We start from the raw sequence: 11,023 nt of genomic DNA, 5'->3' as shown, positions 1-11,023 counted from the left end.
TGCAACCCAGCATAAGCCATCTCATAATATTTTATGGTTGAATCATACTAGCAATGAAAGCACTATGAGGAATGCTGTATATCCTTGAGTATTAAATAGAAGTAACAGATACTTGAAAGATAACTCAGGAATGTTGCAGTCTTAGTGGGATTTGTAGCATAAAGTTTCCAGAAGGGAGAGATACACTTCAGCACTTCTTTCCTGAGGTATTTAATACATTTTTCATGTAGGAATGCAGGTTACAAGACATTGAGCCTTTCACTTTAGAACATGCAGAACCAGATTTTTATTCACGCTAAAGCTCTTTACGTTGTTCTCGCTGTGTAGTTACCTCTGCACTTTAAGCCACTTCTCTTTCTCTCCTTCCCACTTCCATATTGCCTGAATGCAGTAAAGCACTAAATGAGATTTGGACCCTAAGACACTTTTATGAACTGCGTTACATAGCGTCCTGAGTATCATAATTGCTGTGAGCCACATTTCTGTGAGGCAGGGACTCCTCCCTTTGGTTTGTGGGGAACTGCAATGATACACCCATCTTGTTTCATAAAATGGCTAATAATTATTCCCTGAACCAGTTGGGAAAAGTTACAGAATGATGTAAATGCTTAATTATGGTAATTGCTTCTGTGACAGCCTTGATAAATATCCACGAACACGTACATGCAGAACATTAATTACACAATTGTATGTCACTGCCAACAAACCTTTCCTTTAGTCAGGGTTCATGGTAATATTAAGAGGAGGGTGATCTTTGACTTCCCTGTCATATGCTTGTTCGCACAAGTGGGGTATCGTGATCCAAGTGCCTAAGGATCCCCAGCATCGATAGTGTCTGTCGCTAAGGTATGTCCTTGCCCAGATCACCAATTTTCTCTGTTACTGAATTAATTTCTTCAGATGTGTGATAGCTGAAGTACACAGCACAGCAGCATTGAAGACCTTCTTAATACAATTACTCTTATTTTAGATAGCAAAATTTACATATACATCTGTGTGCATTTCCTTGAGTTCTCTTACCATTACAGCATTCTTTAGGTCTAGGTTAGAAGCTTTTAAGGAATTTGGGATCCTTTCTCTCTACCTCACATTCTGCATGTCAATTCCTCTAGACCACAGGAGGCACTTGAGGTCCAAAATCACTGATTCATCCAGAGAAAGCAAACTGAAGAAAGCTGTAAAGAAGGTCTTAGCAAATAATGGTGGAATGTCTGCTTCAAATTCCAGTAATGTACTGCATCGTCCTAGCACTCATTTGACTTGCAATGTGAATTACCATCTGGAAAAGAGAAATATAAACATCCTCCTTAGCCTGGTTCAATCTGATCAAGCCCTTGCCATCTGCTTTTTGCTTTGTGTGCTTCTGACATATTTAAATGCTGTTTGTACTTCTGAAGACAGTCACCATTGTTGAATATTGGATGAGATATTCAAATTGAATCAGAGCTAGTAATCTAATTTGCCTTAAAATAATTTGAGTAGAAGAAGGGCTGTTACAATTATCTAGCTTGACCATCTTCATAGCAGGAGCCCTTATATGTCAACTAATGATTCCTTTATCAAACCTATATTGCCATATGATATGGAATTTCTCTTTTAAATGGGGCTTTACGCCCATATCAGCAAAGATGATGAGGCTCATATATCTACCATTTAAATGTCACTGAAATCTTGCACGCTGCCATTCTGCTGCTGCATAACTCAGAGAGGCTCACACAAGACCCCCCCCACCACAAGTTGCAGATCTCACTCCAGGCCAGTGCTGTGAGCGCAATTTCCCAGCTGCGACTCCAGTAGTCTCCTCTTCCTTCTCACACCGCCTTGGAGCACCCTGGAGACCAGCCACATGAGTCTGGAGAGGAGGGTGTGCTCAGACATGCCAGTGCTCACATTTGCCTGGGCTATAAAAAGTTTGAATTCAAGTGTCTGCCATTGGTCACCAGGTCTTTCAGCCCTTCTTGTGGGAGCTCTTCCATTTTCTGAATACTATTTCTTAGAGCAGGGTTTTGAGTCCTCATATTCCTCATCTTGGAGGGGTAGCCTAGTCCTTGAAATCCATATCCTTTTTTGGCCCAGTAAATAAGTGGTATTCATTATTACAAATTGGTATTCATTCATGGATCTTCACAAACACGACTACAATAGGAAAAACTAAGAGCATTTTATCTTAATAAAATGCAGAGCCTGGAACTGAAAGATTTCGGCATACTCCAGATCTGATATAGAACAAAAATTTTAACCTATACTTACACAGTGAGGAGAGGTTTTAACCACTCAGAAATGGATTCTTCCCAAATGGGAGGTATGTTAATTTTGTTTTTTCACAACCAGAGAAACCAAGCTTAGGTATCTGTTAAAAAAAGATCATTGCTTAGGATCCTGAGCCAAAAGAGGCACCTGCCCAATGATGTAGGTGCCAAATCTGGGGCGTTTCTTCTGCTTTTAACTCTTACTGCCTTAGAAGTTTCCCTGTTCAGGTGATGTCTGGGTTTTTGACTTTGAATGGCAATGCTACCTATGCATTGCTTTGGGAAACTCACGCTTAGAGGCAGAGCAGCAGAGTACTCAGGGTGGGCATTGCAGTGCCCAGCACAGCAACACTCAGTTGCTGAGCTACCTGTCGTATGTGCTTTTAATAATGGAGTTCATAATTTAGCTCTTGTTCATTTTATTACTGATACTTTGGGGTAAGTTGGAGGTGACTGAGTTAGTATGAGGGCATATTGTTTTCCTTTAAAATGGTCTATATTTTTAGAGAAAGTAGAAAGGGAAAATGTGTCAAAGATGTAAAAGGCTGAAATCAGAGGAGACTGTTGAATTTCTCAAATGGCTCTTTGCAGCCTGACTGTCTGATCAAGGAAACAAAGAACAGTCTGTACAGCAGTAAGAGGAAAACCAAAGTAAGCTGCAGTAGAAAACCAAAGTAAGACTGCTCAGGAAAATTTATTACAGGTTTAAGAAATATATTTAATTTTCTTCCACAAAAAAAACCTTTAGAACATCATAAAAATCAAAGAGATCATGGCCTTGATCCCTTTTAATACCTTTTAATTTATGTATTTTATTTAAATAGCATGTTTAACTTTTTAAAATAACCTGAACCCTCTCTCCTTGTATTTTGTTGCTTTACTAGCACAGATATATAAACAATCTGCCAGTAGCTTCTAAATAAAATAAACATGATGATAAGCATGGCATTATAGTCAGAATATTACTTTGCAGGTACATATATTATCATTTGAATCTTAAATAGTTGTGAGGCAGATTTTTTTTCAGACTGTAAAACTCAAGTATTATTTCTGCCTCAGACTGTTAAGACTCACTACAGTATTATTTCTGCCTTTGAAAAATTTGTAGAAGTTTAAGAAGTCATATCAGTATTCTACTTTTTGATATTCCATACCTCCAGGTGAAAGTCAAGTCATGCCAACAGTTCACAAGTCCTTGAAAAAGAGCTGAACATCTAAATGATAGCCAAAAGGAAAAGGCAGAGGTTAGAGCATAATAATGAAGTTCGTCAAAGACCAGTGTCTCTTAACTGCCGTGAAAGCACATGATAACCCTTCAGAAGTCTGTCTGAGGAAGAAAAACCCTGTGTCCGTATGTAGGAGGATGGCAGCTTTGAGTGCCAGACAAAAATCATCAAATTAAGTACTCAGTTGTGTTATTCTTCTAAATAACCACACAGAAGTTATTAATGTTGCTATAGGAAATACTGTACAAACACATGGTACAAACCACAGGAGAGAGGATTATACTACTCTTTAGTACTCTTTCTACTACTTGGATTGATTAAGCTTTCTATCAAGGTAAAACTTTAACATTATTACCAAGAGGGCAAGAACAGGACGTATGACATATATCAAAGAGCTCATCTGGTAGAAACAGCTTTTATAAACTGCTGGAACTTTTAAGCAGATCTTTTTTCTTTTTTTTCTCTCTGTAAGTAGTTTAGTTGATTTACAGTTGTATTTCCCTACAGCTGTTACTTTTACAATAATAAGTGAAGCGTTGAATACCTTAAACTAAATACCACTCACAAATTGTCAGACTAAGGTAGATGAATTTTTGTAGAACCATTTGGGAGAACTGAATGCCTCACTGATAAAGATAACTCAGGATATAAGATCAGACATATCCATAATGTAAACATTATGATGAAAAGTCCATACTGAGACCTGTTACTACTTGATCAAAAATTTGACTCTAAATTAGCATGATATGTATCTCTGCAAAACTCACTGTCTTCCAAGAGCAGCCACTGCACTCCTAGCTGCAGGCATAGAAATATTTGGGTTAGAAGGGATGTCTGGAGTTCATCTGGTCCAACCCCCTGCTCAAAGCAGGTCTGGTTAGGTAAGGTTGCTTGAGAACTTATATCTGCAGTAGAATGTGAAATTGTTTCTGTCCAGTCACAATTTAGATTCTTGAAGAAGATGGTGATTATAGGGATCAGAATAAAAGTACAGAGCCCACCTCCAGTGAATTAAAATGTGTAAGGAGGGAGCTTGGACTCCAGGGAAACATTACTTGATTAGACTGGTTGTAATTAGTCAGTGGTAGAAAAATTGGCTGCCTGAATCCTCAATGAATAGAACAGCCATTTTTGCTGAACTGAAAAATTATCTTGTGTTGAGCCTGTGCCAATAAATAATTAGAAGGTGGTATTCAATACTCTTATTCATAGATGAAAGTAGCTTCTTCAACAGAGGGACCAATCTTGTTTCTTCTACACCATTCATCTGCCATAAATCTGACAGGCAGCGAACAGATGGAACTACAGGCCAGTCAGCCTCACCTCCATCCCTGGAAAGGTGATGGAGCAGCTCATCCTGGAGGCCATTTCCAAGCATGTGGAGGAAAAGAAGGTGATCAGGAGGAGTCAGCATGGCTTCACCAAGGGGAAATCATGCCTAACCAATCTGATAGCCTTCTATGATGGAATGACTGGCTGGGTAGATGAGGGGAGAGCAGTGGATGTTGTCTACCTAGACTTCAGCAAGGCTTTTGACACTGTCTTCCATAACATCCTCATAGACAAGCTCAGGAAGTGTGGGCTGGATGAGCAGACAGTGAGGAGGATTGAGAACTGGCTGAATGGCAGAGCTCAGAGGGTTGTGATCAGCGGTGCAGAGTCTAGTTGGAGGCCTGTAGCTAATGGTGTCCCCCAGGGGTCAGTACTGGGTCCAGTCTTGTTCAACTTCTTCGTCAATGACCTGGATGAAGGGACAGAGTGCACCCTCAGCAAGTTTGCTGACGATACAAAACTGGGAGGAGTGGCGGATGCATCAGAGGGCTGTGCTGCCATTCAGAGAGACCTGGACAGGCTGGAGAGCTGGGCGGAGAGGAACCTCATGAAGTTCAACAAAGGCAAGTGCAGGGTCCTGCACCTGGGGAGGAATAACCCCATGCACCAGTACAGGTTGGGGGTTGACGTGCTGGAAAGCAGCTCTGCCGAGAAGGACCTGGGAGTGCTGGTGGACACCAAGTTAAGCATGAGGCAGCAATGTGCCCTTGTGGCCAAGAAGGCCAATGGTATCCTGGGGTGCATCAGGAAGAGTGGTGCCAGCAGGTCGAGGGAGGTGATCCTCCCCCTCTACTCAGCCCTGGTGAGGCCCCATCTGGAGTGCTGCATCCAGTTCTGGGCTCCCCAGTACAAGAGGGATGTGGCACTACTGGAGCAAGTCCAGCGAAGGGCTACAAAGATGATTAGGGGACTGGAGCATCTCTCTTATGAGGAAAGGCTGAGAGAGCTGGGCCTGTTTAGCCTAGAGAAGAGAAGGCTGAGAGGAGATCTTATCAATGTGTACAAGTATCTGAAGGGAGGGTGTCGAGAGGATGGGACCAGTCTCTTTTCAGTGGTGCCCAGCGACAGGACGCGAGGCAACGGGCACAAACTGAAACACAGACGCTTCCATCTGAACATGAGGAAAAACTTTTTCACTGTGAGGGTGACAGAGCACTGGAACAGGTTGCCCCGAGAGGTGGTGGAGTCTCCTTCTCTGGAGATATTCAAAACGCGCCTGGATGCAATCCTGTGCAATGTGCTCTAGGTGACCCTGCTTGAGCAGGGGGGTTGGACTAGATGATCTCCAGAGGTCCCTTCCAACCTCAGCGATTCTGTGATTCTGTAATCTGTCCTTCAAATTTAGGAAAATGGTACCTTGAGTTAGTGAAAATGCTGAAATTAAAGGAATGGACTTGTTAAGTGTTTATTTTTATTTGTATATGGCATGCTCTTTGAAAAGGAGTTTCCAAAGAGAGTCAATGCAACAGTACGTGGTAAGCTGAGAAAGGCCTGCATACCTCTTCTGGACGTCTTAAAGAAATTTTCAGGCTTTCATAGTAGCCATAGCTGACACACAGAAGACTGTGGATGCAAAAGAACTAGGTCACAGATACAAATTAATTGGTCCCGGACACACAACAAAGGTGCATAAAACTTTCTGTCTCACAAGAGAGAGGGGGTTCCTGGCCATACCAGAGCTCATGGACGGTCACCAGGCCTTGGCCTATTGGGGAGGTCAGTGGTCTGCCTGGAGCACACAGCTCCATGGTGGGACCGGACATCTCACAGCCACACTGTCCCTGCAGGCAGCCTGACCTCTGTGTCAAAATGCCCTGACTGCAAGCAATGCTGTGGACCTCCTGGGCAGGCCCTGCCTAGTCTGTTCAGTGATGGACACACACTGTCACCAAAAGGGCAATAGATTTACAGAGGCTGCTGAGTTAGGCACAGTGACAGATTTTTTCACCCTGTGCATATCACTTGGGGCATCCCATAGTTAGCCCTAAGGATACTTCAACAGATAAACTCTTGCATTGATATTATTATATGTGTTAAAATACAGATTTTATTTGACTTGCCTCTTAATCTGACTAGTGTAATGTAGCTGGAAATCACTGAACACTGAATCACTGTCTCACATGGAGATGAAATTGTGTCCTGGCCAGAACAGTGAAAGACATACCAGACTATTGTGAACAAAAGCACCTTTTGAAGTACAGTACTGCTTTGATTTATATTTTTTACTATAGATGCTCATCTAACTATGCATTTGTGAGGCACAATTTTATTTCTAGTATAACTTCCTTACTTCTATCCTTACAACTTTGCTGTAATTACAGCACATCTTGATTGATTAAAAAGTTTCATTGTATAAATGAAGTTAATTTTCCACTGGCAGGTAGAGAAACTTTCTGTATGTGTGCCATAAATATATCTACTGCTGTTGAGGTTATATTAATTTAAAAGTCAAAGTTCTCCCTTTATTTTTATTGTCTGTCCTTTCTTCTTCTTCTCCTCCTACTGTCTTGGTGACTTTCCTTTTCTCCTCCAAGGGAACTTCATCCTGATTTTTAGCTTCTCTCACAGTATCCATTCTCTGGATGATTTTGTCTATTACAATCACATTTTAGGAAAACCAGCTTGCGATAATTTCCATTTTGAGTCCTGACTTGCACCAGTCCAATACATTTACACCTCATCTGCTCATTGCTATCTCACAAGTTTCTCCATGACATCCCTTTACATTTTACAGAATAAAATACACTTTTGGATTTTGCTAATCCCTCTAATGCATCCACTTGTTCTTTAGTTGGACGTCTGGATGGCACCCCTGCCTGCACCAGTTTGGAAAGAGAGCGAGTCCAAGAGAGGACTATGTCCAGCGGCCAAGGTCAGTGACTCAGACCCAGTGTGAAGAAACATTTGCAGCTGCTTCAGCCTCCTCAAAACCTCCATCATAGGCTGAGTCCTCAAGATTTGCATGTACTCTCTGATAATAGGCTTCTTTGATACCAGAGTCAGGTTTGGGAAGAGTGCACCTTCCCAGCCAGTTTAAGCCATCACCGCGTTAAATAACTTACTAATCATTTCCTCAAGGACCTTATCTGGCAGTGTCTTACTTCTGTCCCTGTTTCAGTTCTTGTGATCCAGTGTTATGTGGTCAGGCAGGATATCAGGAAGATAAACTGGGATGCGTATTATCTCCATAAGAATAAAGAAACTTTGCTCATTCTGCATACATGACCAACACTGAACACACTTTTTCCCTTATTAAGGTCCTTTAGCTGGCCATGTCCAATGACCTTCCTATCAATCATCTCTGTAACATTAAATCTACCTAATGGAAGTGAACTTTCATCTTGCCTTTTCTCTTTAACTCATGTGTCCACAGTCTTAACACATCAGCATGTTCCTCCCTAACACTGGAAACAGCTGATGTTCTTCTGTGGCTGCATTGCCCTACTTGAGAATATACTGTACTCTCTCGACTGGAGGTCAATATCCCAACAAATGGTATTGAGGGCCCATTTAGCACTATTTCCACAAAAACTGCTTTCTTCAACACAGCTCTTCTTGCAGAAACTATTATTCTCTTCAGCTCCCTGTTCCTTTTCAGCTGCTGTTTGTGCTGAAAAACCAGCTGTGAGCCATTTAATGATGGCTGATTGTTGTAGGTTTTAAGATATGTGTTTTTGCTTTACTTCAAGTCTTACTAGCTAAAGTAATGAAACTATTTTAGATTTAGTTTTGATGAACAGTTGAAATACAGGCAGTAAGCCTAATGAAGAACTCAGATATAAATGTCATGGCATGTTTTTAATCTTTTAATTATACTTTGTCTCAAACACTCTTTAATAGGAAGTAAAATCTGGTTAATATACAGAAGCGGATTTGATAGCTGTACATCAGAAAGATACTCCCGCTTCCACTTCTAGAGATAAAAAGTAGACGGTTCATGAAGGTGTGGTATAGGTAGCCCAACTTCTTTAATTTTTTAAAATTATTTCTAAATGCTTTAGTTGTTTGGGTTTTTTTTAAGATGTTAAGTAGGATAAGGAACAAAAATAAGAGAGAAAGAATAAGTGCAAAAAAGGTAAGACAGGAAATAACATTTATTCCTGTGAGACTCTAAAATATCTTTGGAGCCAGCCATCTAAATTTTTGCAAATACCAGAGATGATTAATATTGGCAAAGATCTTGACCAGTGAACACAACCAAACAGAAAGCAGTCAGACATCTTCAATGACCTATTCAACACAGCAGCCAGCATCAACTGAGGGATGGAGCAGTTCTCCTTTGATGTGCAGCTTTCTGAAATTGTGCATTGAGAATGGGTGGTCAAACTTCAAAGGGAAACATCATTCCTCCTCCTATTCAGCTATTGCATTTTTCAGTGCTATTTAGAACTTATTTTTAAGAAGTTCAATATTTAAATTTAAATAATTTTATGATTTAGCTTCTGAAATTCAGCTAAAAAGAAACCTGTCTTTAAAACAAGTTTTATATAAATACATATTCTATATATAATGAAGAAAAAGGACCTACAGTTCTTTGTAAATCAGATGAACAATTGTCAAAAGAAAAAAAAAGAATGTTTTAGCTCTTTAGTGTTCCATATCTGAATTGGTTCTTTGGATGCTTGAAAAAGTAAAAGGATTTAAAGAGATTTTAAATACTGCAGATATTTTTCTTATAATCTGCTAATACCGCCTTTCAAATATTACAACTAAAGACAAAACAACAAACCCTTTTCCAATGTCCTTGTTTAGTTTCTGGAAACTTGAACTATTTTTTTCCAAATATTTGCACAGCTTTATTTTGTACTCTAGGTAAACTTTATCCCAATTTTCTCTAAAAAGATTAGCAAAATAGAACAGTAGAATAGAGTATACACAAACTATCCCATAAAACTACTGTATTGGTAACTTCTGGCACTGTTTATATCACAGATCAAATATAGCATATTATATCTTGTCCACTGAAACATTTTATATGTGACTTGAAAACTGAATATAATATGTATTTTGAAGTGATTTACAACAGAGATACATTAAGAGAAAGAAGAGAAGTAAAAGATCATCTGGCACATACATTTTAAGGCTTAAAAAAGCTGTTAGTATCCTCTATTTTAGCTTCTTGCAAAGGTGGAGAACTAGACCAACGATTGCTGTAACAACATTTTAAATTGTTGGAAATTATAGTACATCTTTTAGAAAGATATCCAGTCTTGATTAAATGATGTAGGTTGATGGAGATGTTCCAATATGCTTACAGTTTAAAAAAAGCCCATTTAATGTGAATGTCTATCTTCAGTTTTAACCACTGGATTGCAGTAACTTGTATGAGATAACAGATGAAAGCAAATACCCTAATCACCTTTTGTTAGAAGAACAGTGTTAATAAGCTTCTTTATAGTCCATCGCCGTAAGGCAATCTTCCAGACCCTGATTCATCCCTACACCTCTTTTCTTAACCTTTCCAATTCTTTTTCCCCATCATCATTTTTGTGGACGTTCCAACAACTACTTCACTTTCTAACTACTACTTGGTATTTCCAGGTTAAAACATCCAGAGATCACAGACAATCTCTTAACTATAATGTTTACTTTGGTAATTCGCATTCTGTCAGCTATTTATGGTACAGCAGTACTGGAACACGAGTGCTACAATCTAATTCTACCACTGATATATTCCATTTTAAAAGAATGTTCTGACAACTGTTCAGTTAATATTTTACAGTTCTTTGAAAATGCAGTTATTTTTAAGTATCATCTGTGTAACTTCAAGTTCTCTTTGTACTTATCTTTTTAACAGCAGTTACAAAAAGCATAACCTTTTCTGAATCACCTAAAAAAGCAAATAATAAGTAAATTTTAAAAGTATATCAGCATTTATTTTAAGAAAGTTTAGCAAGATCATATTGTGGAAATACATATTCTCCATAAACGAAAGGAGGTCTTTAACTAGAGGGCATGTAAGAAAGAATGTTCTAAATGTTAGGATGAAAAAACTAGCTCAGTTTCTTGCTCTTTCATAAACTCTGTGTGTGCATTTGGACAATTCACACCATTTGTCTCACTTCCTCGCTTATACAAGAGGAATAAAAGCATTTTGATTACCTCAGACAGCTGTAAGTAAAAATACATTAAAGAGTCTTAGGTGCAAAAACACCATAATAGTAGAGCAATAAACATGCTAAATCTAGTTACTAAGAAATACCAACTCAGAAGCTC

Source organism: Apteryx mantelli, chromosome 2 (genome assembly GCF_036417845.1).
Source record: "Apteryx mantelli isolate bAptMan1 chromosome 2, bAptMan1.hap1, whole genome shotgun sequence".
NCBI classification, from domain to species: Eukaryota; Metazoa; Chordata; class Aves; order Apterygiformes; family Apterygidae; genus Apteryx; species Apteryx mantelli.
The sequence above is the reverse complement of the archived record's forward strand: the minus strand, read 5'-3'. Positions refer to the sequence as shown.